Source organism: Chrysemys picta, chromosome 17 (assembly GCF_011386835.1).
Source record: "Chrysemys picta bellii isolate R12L10 chromosome 17, ASM1138683v2, whole genome shotgun sequence".
NCBI lineage: Eukaryota > Metazoa > Chordata > Testudines > Emydidae > Chrysemys > Chrysemys picta.
Window position 1 is genome coordinate 15,800,355 of NC_088807.1, and position 8,654 is coordinate 15,809,008.

Here is an 8,654-nt window from a genome sequence, read left to right on the forward strand (position 1 = left end):
TTCTGATTATGGACTTGGGGCTGTCCTCACACAACTTCATGAGGACAACAGAGAAGACTGTTGCATTTGCTTCAAGGACACTAAGTAATGCTGAGAGAAAATATTCTACAGTCGAAAAAGAAGCACTTGCTTGTGTCTGGGCTACTGAAAAATGGAGAACTTACTTGTGGGACCGCACATTCAAGTTGTGCACAGACCACAGCCCTTTGACAACGTTGCTCACCACGAAAGGACTGGGAAGAGCAGGATATCGTATTGCTAGATGGTCTGCAGGACTACTGTCTTTCAATTATGAACTGGAATATAAGCCTGGAAACAAAAATGTGGTAGCTGATTGCCTTTCTCGCCTGCCTTTGCCTCCACCAGATGGTCCACCGGAGGATGAGGATGTAGTACTTGTGCTTATTACAAACACTCTTACTGCACTTACAAGAGAACAATTCCAAGCTGCTTGTTCAGTGTGTCCAATTCAACAAAAACTACGGGAATTTCTGACAAAGAGATGTCCCAGTAACCCTAAAAACCTTGACCCAGTTTTGCTGCCTTATTTTAGAGTTCGGGATGAACTTTCTTTGCTCAATGGCTGTGTGCTACGAGGTACACACTGGCTACTTGTGCCAGAAGAATTACAGTCAAAACTCATACACCTGGCACATGATACTCATCAAGGAATTGTCAGAACCAAACAACAACTACGGGATCTGTATTGGTGGCCAGGGATGGAGTCTCAAAGTGAAGCACTCATAAAATCCTGTGTCACTTGTCAAATGCATGATAGGACAGCAGTGCCATGTACCCCTCCATTACAGCCCGTTCCTCTTCCTGAATCTGCATGGGAAAAAGTGGCGATTGACATTGTAGGACCCTTTGATACTGCTCCAATTGATTGTCATTATGCCATCAGTTTAATAGACTATTTCAGTAAGTGGCCTGAGGTAGCATTTACATCGCAAATCTCTTCTGCTACAGTAATTAAGTTCCTCTCTTCAGTTTTTAGCAGGGAAGGTAACCCCAAAGAACTGGTTTCAGATAATGGTAGTCAATTTACTTCCCTGGAGTTTGAAACTTTTCTAGCAGAGAGGAACATTTTACACAGAAGGTCATACCTATATTACACTCAAGCCAATGGGGAAATCAAATGGTTTAACAGAAGTTTGAAAGAGAGTTTGCAAACAGCTAAACTGGAAGGGCGATTGTGGATACCCTTCACTACTGATTTCTTGCAAGCATACCGGGCTACGCGACATGCCACAATGCAAAGATCACCCTCAGAGTTACTGCATGGGAAACAGATGAATATTAAATTGAACATTGCTGGATTGTTAAAGGCATGACCTGATGCCCCAAATGAGGATGATGTGAGAAAAACAGTTGAACAGAACCAAGCAAAGTCTAAGGCTTTCACAGACAAGCGGCGGGGTGCTAAGGAACCAAAGTCTGAGTGTGGTTCCTTCCTTAGAATACGAAAACCTGGAATCCTACACAAAGGGGACATAAATTCACAGCTCCTCTTAAAATCATAGAAAAGAAGGGACCTTACGCCTATCAACTTTCTGATGGGCAAGTATGGAATGCTTCTTATCTTGCACCTGCCTATGCACCAAGAGGAGATTATGCCAACACCAAGTCTGCATTGGATGACTTCACAGTAGAACCAACACAACGAGACATTGCACTGGAACCGGGGCTTGAGAGACGGCCTGTCAGACCCAGACGACCACCTGTCTGGACTAGAGACTATGTTATGTAGTATCTACAGTGTTTCCAGTGTAATATTCCTGCCAACAGTATAGTGTCTTGTTCCATATTTGTTCCTGTAGTTAGAACAACAATGTTTATTTTAATTGGTAAAGTTTCTTAAGACAGGAGGGAACATTGTCTTTAGATGTTGCTTGTGATTATTAGAACTGGGAGCACTGGCTGTTGGGAGTCTGAAAGGACAGGAAACAGGAAGGAGGGGGGAGGAGTTGAGGCAGAGTGAGAGTTACAGAGTGTGCAGCAGCAGCTTGGTAAAGAGTTTTCCACTGTAAAAATAAAATCCTGTTGAAGTTTGTTAGAACCTTGCCTGGTTGATACAACAGCAGGGTGTATGCACAGCTTGTTGTTTCAGATGAGGGTCACACTTTAAGCACTGGCATAGCTATTTTAAGTGAGTCTCAGTTGTGGAGGCTGGGAACGGTCAAAGGGAGGTTACAGTTTGTTGTTTTCTGTTTGCTTATTTCAGGTATGGGAACTAGAAAAAGTAAAGCACAACATGAACAACAGCGAAACAGTTGCAAAGCTACAAATAGCCAGATTGGAGGCAGAAGAAAGGGAGAAACAACAGGAACTCCAGAGACCGAGAGAAGCATTTGCTGCACTGGAAGCAGAGGAAACGCCCACAGGCAAGCCATGGAGCTGAGACAACAAGAAGCTGAAGCCCATAAGAGACATGGGGCTCAAAGACAGAGGGGCTGAAGAGAAAGAGAGGAAATACAACCTGGAGCTGATAGAAAAACATGAAAAGATTCCAGAGAGTCACCAACATCTCCCTCCACTCAAGGAACCCTCAGCTTTGTCCTGCAGACAAAGAGCCAGACTGCCCTGAGGAATCCCTCACCACTTTTGAAAGGCTATGTGAGGTTCATAACATTCCTGAGGATGAGAAAGTCCCCAAACTGATTGCAAAACTGTCTGGTAAAGCTTGAAATGTATTTACTGAAATGCCAAGTCAGGACGCTCTGAAATATTCTGAATTTAAGAACGCTGTTTTACAAAGGTTTCAAATTACTCCTGAAGTGCACAGGTTGAGATTTAGAAATCTCAAGAAAAGTGCTGGAGTGAGTCATAGCAAATGTGCCCGGAAGATGTGTGATCTAATGAGAAAACAGATAAAGGGGAAGGGGGCTGAGGATTATAACCAATTGTTTGATGTCTTGGCTCAAGAATATTTCCTAAGTATATGTGAGACGAAGAGCGGACTTTCACCTTGTAATGTTGCATGTGAGTCTTACCATCCTATACTAATTCTGTGTGTACCTCAGTTTCCCTATGTACTGCACCAATGCCTACATGGTGGGAATTGGGTGTGTGACTTTCGCTGAGGCCCTCGGCGCAGGTGAGGCTGCCCAGCTGCCTCCCAGTAAGCGATGGCTGATGACCTTTGTAACCTGAGACCCAGGAGGGGGATGCAACCAGGTGACACTTTTCCCAGGAAGCGAGACAAAGAATGGAGAAGAAGCAGTGGTCATGTGGGAGGCCAGGCAGCAGGATCCAGGGAAGTCTGCTGTGGGGGACTGGAAAAGGGGGAGTCCAGGGTGTCTGGCCCAGGGTCCCCTCAAGACGGACTTTGCTAAAAGTCCCTGACTTCTGTGCTAACAAGCTCTGTTCTATGCTGTGTTCCTGTTGACTAATAAACCCTTGTGTTTTACAATGCTGGCTGAGAGTCACTGTTGACTGTGGAGGTGGGGTGCTGGGCCCTCTGGCTTCCCCAGGAGCCCCGTTAAGGGGAAGTGCATGGTGAGAACAGGGGTGCTGAATTTTCTGAGGTCAGACCAGGAAGGCCGTAGCTGAGGAGGCTTTTGCCCTGGACAGCGAGGCCTGAGGGGAGTCACGCTACCCAGAGTCCTGCCTGGCTTCTTACAGAGCAGTGCCAGAGCGTCGGACCTGTGACTCTGTCACAATATGCACTGATGAGATTAGGAATAGAGAATAGGATAAATCTTTACAATCTGCGCAAAAAATGGCCACTCTGGGGGATGCCTTTGTGCAACCCCAGACGTCCAATGAGCACAAGCCACAGAAGGAGGGGCACAAACCCAATGGAAAGGGGGGACAGTCCTCAGGGAAGGAGGACAGTCCAAAAAGTAGTTTTCACTTGAACTCTGCTGAGCACCCGAGAAATCAGTGCCGTGAGCTAAAAGAAACTAAGCCCCATGTTAGTGAGGTTGTCCCTGAGACAGGAGCCCAGAGGTCCCTGCAGTTCCCCTGGTGAGTTTTATGAGGACTTACCCTGTGGGGTGGATATGGAATTTATTAAGGTTGCTGGAGTAAATAATAAGGAGGGCATGGGGCGGAGAGATACCGGAGCCCAGATCTCCCTGGTCAAGGAAGCGAGGTCCAAAAGACCGACAGGTTACCTGACCAAACGATGGGGCTTCTGGTAGCAGGATGCCATAAAATCCCCATCCCTTTAGCCAAGGTGCATGTGGAATGGGAAGGTTTAGAGGTGCCTGGACAGTTGGTGTGCTGCATGGGATCCCTGTTGGGATGGTTGTTGGGCTGAAGCTAGCCCCCGCATGGCAGAGAAAAGCTGTGACCCTTGGGGCCCGGGGCGGAGGTGACCCCTGTGACTGAAGGCGCTGTCCCAGATATCAGCTGCCAGTGTTTTGCAGATGAACAAAGGATAGACCCCACAGTAGAGAGCATAAGTCCCAGAGGGGGCCCCAAGAAGAGAAAATGGGGAGATGTTTTTGGAAGCAGAAGGGAGACTGACTAGAGAGGCTCCTAAGGAAAAAAAACCTATAAGTAGTTGGTTGGACCCACCCCGCACTGTGGGAAATTAATGGTGCTAGCACATGATTGTCCCATTGCTGGTCACTTAGGGGCCCAGAGAACCCATGAGAGGTTAAAGGGACATTTCTACTGGCCAGCGAGACAGAAAGAGGTCAGGAATTAGTGTGGGTCTTATGACTTACGTCAACGAAGGAAAAGCGCTGCAGGACCCCAGGAAGTTCCCCTGTGCCCCTTGCCTGTGATACAAGAGGCATTTTACATGGACATTGTAGGCCCTGTGCCACGTCCTGCCCAAAGGGGGAAGAAATACATCCAGGTGGGGGTGGATTTTGCCACTAGATAGCCTGAGGCAGTCGCTTGAACTAAGACAGTGATTGATTCTGTGGCCAAAGCTCTTTTCTCTAGTTTTAGCGGAGTGAGTCTCCCCTCAAGAGATTTGATCTGACTGTGGGTTACATGTCATGTCTCAGCTATTCAGTGAGTTCTGTGGGGTGAAACAATTAAAAGTCGCCCCCATCACCCAGAGCAAATGGTCTGGTGGAGAGGGTCAATGGGACTCTAAAATCTGTGCTGGGAAGGTACACAAATAAGAGAGATCAAGACTGAGATGAAATACTCCCCTGTTTACTTATAGGGAGGTGCCCCAAGAATTGATGGGGTTCTCCCCATTTGATCTTCCCTATGCAAGGAAAGTGAGGGGACACCTAGTTCTCATCAGAGACTCCTGGGAAGGGGACACGGAGGCAGCGGGTGAGCCATGACGGATGTGGCTCAGACTAACCTCAGGCACAGTCAGTCTAAACAAAAGGCCTGCTAGGACCAACACACGTGTGAATGCTCTTTTGAAATGGGGACTTGGCGTTGGTGATAAGCCATTAGAAAAAATATAAAATGTTACATTCTTGGGTGGGCCCTTTTGCAGTGATAGAAAAGGTGAATGAAGATACGTCTCATGTCACAAGGCCTCATGGTAACACTATCCCACGGCTGATACGTGTAAAGACTCCAAGCTTATGACAGCAGGGAAACCATGGGAAACATGACCTGTTGTGTAGAGGGGGAAACTGAGGTAGCCAAGGTTGCATGGCAGAGGGTGACACAACCCCTCACTAGTCTGGTTTGCACCCCAGGATGTGACAACCTGCTGGGTGTATCGTCTCTCCCAGGGGTCTGAAGTCATGTGGGCACTCTGGGGGACCTGGGTGAGAAACGGAGATGCTGAAGTGAGGGGGCCCAGTTTTGGGGGAGTGGCGCCATGGGGCCCACCCTTGCAAATACAGTATAAAGAGGTCACCTGTTAGACAGGCAGTCCAAAGTTAGGAGTAACTCACCCTGTCAGTCGGTGATACTGGGGCCTTAGATGGCAGCAGGGGTTAGGACTGGCAAAGGGGCAGCTATTCTCTAACATGGGCATGAGATGGCAGGATGGCAGCAGGGAAGGTCTCCATGATTTCATCATTAGATCCTGCTCCTTTCCTGAATAGAACCCAGGAGTCCTGAGGCCCACATCTCCCTGCTCTGACCCATTAGACCCCACTCCCTTCCCAGAGCCAAGGATAGAACCCAGGAGTCCTGGCTCCCAGCCCCACCCTCTAACAACTAGATCCCACACCCCTCCCAGAGCCAGGGAGAGAATCCAGGAGTCCAGGTTCTCCATCTCCTGGGAATGGCATAGGGGGTGAGGGACAAGGCTTGCAGCAGTGGAGCAGGAGGTGAGGAAGCAGGACTGGCATGGGGATGTGGCAACACTCACCCTATCACATGCACTGTGGGTATCTAGGGTGCAGGCTGTGAGGAGTGGGGGTTAGGAGCTCCCCTTAGGGGTGTTGTGGGGCAGGCATAGGGAGCATGAGGGACTGCAGTCTGGAGGGTGGGGGGTGATACAGTCTGCAGAGGGTGCCCTTCATTCCCCGTGATTCCTCGGGGCGTTTGAGTCTCTGACAGGTTCTTGTTCTCTTGCAGCAGGAGGACGTCACGGCCAAAGTGATGCACCAGCTCCGCATCATCCGGCACTTGCAGACCACTCCTGGTGGTGGGAGGGGAACAAGAGAAAGGACAAACAAGTAAGAGATGAAGGGAAAGGAAGGAGGGATGGAGGAAAAGGTAAAACGAAAAAGACAAACCCTAATGTCTCCAGCGATTCTACGGGACAAAACCCCAGGGAGGGAATAAAATTCTGCCACCTTGAACTAGTGTTTTCCATACCTAGAATTCAGCTGGCACCAGATGGATCAGACTGAGCAGGTTCCAAAATCTCTTGGAGGCTCTTACCTTCTTGTCGTAACTATAAAGGGAAGGGTAACAGCTGTCCTGTGTACGGTGCTATAAAATTCCTCCTGGCCAGAGACTCCAAAATCCTTTTCCCTGTAAAGGGTTAAGAAGCTCAGGTAACCTGGCTGGCATCTGACCTAAAGGACCAATAAGGGGAGAAGATGCCTTCCCCCACACCAAGATTTGAAAGCTTTTTGTTTGTGTTCTTTGTTTGGGAGTGCGTTCGCTCTCGGGACTGAGAGGGACCAGACATCAATCCAGGTTCTCCACATCTTTCTAAACAAGTCTCTCCTATTTCAAACTTGTAAGTAAATAGCCAGGCAAGGCGTCTTAGTTTTCCTTTGTTTTCTCAACTTGTAAATGTACCTTTTACTAGAGTGTTTATCTTTGTTTGCTGTACTTTGAACCTAAGACTGGAGGGGAGTCCTCTGAGCTCTTTAAGTTTGATTACCCTGTAAGGTTAATTTCCATACTGATTTTACAGAGATGATTTTTACCTTTTTCTTTAATTAAAAGCCTTCTTTTTAAGAACCTGATTGATTTTTCCTTTTTTTAGATTCAAGGGGGTTGGATCTGTATTCACCAGGAGTTGGTGGGAGGAAGGAGGGGAATGGTTAATTTCTCCTTGTTTTAAGATCCAAGGGGTTTGGATCTGTATTCACCAGGGAATTGGTGAAAGATTTCTCAAACCTTCCCAGGGAGGGAATCCATTGGGAATGGTGGCAGCGGGACCAGAGCTAAGCTGGTAGTTAAGCTTAGAAGTTTTCATGCAGGCCCCTACATTTGTACCCTAAAGTTCAAAGTGGGGATACAGCCTTGACACTTCTAAACAGGGACGTCTGTTTTCTAGTAAAATCAGTCAAAGGAAAGGAGAAAACTCGAAAGAGGCTCCTGGTCGCACTCACATACGTGAACCCTAATACTCTCTCAGTCCTCAAAGAGAGACCTCGAGAAGGAGACTTGCTGATGCAAAGCCACAGGGGTCTCTGAGGTCCCTGGCCCTGCGCCCCTGTCCTGCCTGGCTGATGTCAGCATCTCTCTGTGAGGTCACCACCTCCCTAACACCTTTGACCAATAGGCTGAGGTCCTGCAAAAGGCCTTTGTGATGTCACTGCCACACCCACCCAAACCCTGAAGTGCTAATGTCCTGCTGCTGGCCTGACACTTTAGAAGGTAAGAGCCTCCAAGAGGGTTTGGAACCTGCTCAGTCTGATCCATCTGGTGCCAGCTGAATTCTAGGCATGGAAAACAAACAGACACTCTCTGTCCCACAGAGCTGCCATCTGCCTGCTTCCCGTCTCCCGGCAAGAACCCCCGAGAGCGAGATGTCAACACTGGGCTTCAGCGCCAAAGGGTTTGACCCGAGCCCCGCTCCAGCCGCAGCTCCAGAGCCAGGACAAGCGAGGGCACGTTGTGGGGGAGGTGTTACAGGTGCTGCCGGCGACCTTTACATCCAAAGCCATCTGTCCTCATGGCACTGGCCTCTCCTTGCAACCCACATAATGCTCCTGAAACCGGATTAGTAAATGGAACGAATTTCCATTCAGACAGAACCAAGGGCTTAGACCTCAACTGCCTTCAGTGAAGATAACAACTCTTAATTGCTCACCTCAGGGTGGACTGATTTAAATTAAAACCTTTAATCCCCATGCAGAAAACCTTGCTTTGAATCCTCTATTGGAATTGTGTTTGGCATTCGTACTTCAGTCATTTTCCTAAAGACGGGGTAACTTTCCTTGGTGGGGAACCATCACAATGTCGATTTACGACTAAATATAATCTGGACATGAATTGTGCTGCTTTGTTTGTTTGCTAACCAGGAGGATACGTCCTTCCTCGGATACGAAATCCTTTCAGCCGGCACCAGCCAGAAAACAAGTAGGCAAACA